Source organism: Hippocampus zosterae, chromosome 20 (genome assembly GCF_025434085.1).
Source record: "Hippocampus zosterae strain Florida chromosome 20, ASM2543408v3, whole genome shotgun sequence".
In the NCBI taxonomy this organism is placed as follows: domain Eukaryota; kingdom Metazoa; phylum Chordata; class Actinopteri; order Syngnathiformes; family Syngnathidae; genus Hippocampus; species Hippocampus zosterae.
In genome coordinates this window covers 7,923,764-7,924,432 of record NC_067470.1, presented here as the reverse complement: position 1 = coordinate 7,924,432, position 669 = coordinate 7,923,764, and positions in this window count along the sequence as shown.

Genomic DNA, 669 nt, shown 5'->3' with positions numbered 1-669 from the left:
TTAAGAAAAAAAATCTAGACTCTGAAATTGATTTTGACTGTCAATGGGCACATTGAAAACATTTTTGTTATTTTTATAACACAGAAATATACAGACACCCCCCTCACCCCCAAAAAAAATCTACTTAAGTACAAAAACAAAGTATTTAGTCTTGGTTAAATCCGACCACATTTTACTCAAAAGTGCCACTCAAAAATCTTTTCTTTCTCCTCATTGTTAGCACACCAAAACGCCGGCGAGCAGCTTTTCAAGTTTGCTCAATGCCGGCTGCCGATGTCTAAACCTTTCTATTGTTTATCATATTAATAAAAAAATAATAATTTAAAGGAGGGGACCCTGCTAACGGCATTCCCACTCCTCCCTGCCCTCTATCATATCGTGTAAATACTCCCGCTGTTTAGGACGCAGCACGCTAACTACCTAGCACACCTGCACACATCTGAGTTTTTTTGCACAACATTGTTTATCTCACTGGCTGTGTCGGGAAATCCTCCCTAGCCACTGTTCCTCCATTTATTTTTGTCTTCGGTCTGTTGCCGAAAGGGTTAAAAAAAAAGCATGGCAACATAGATGCTATTCGGCGTTAGCGCTAAGCTAGCGAACTGAAAGGCGAGGCCATGTGGTTGTTTTGAACACAATGTAATTTCTTATGTTTTATGCTTTAGGGTC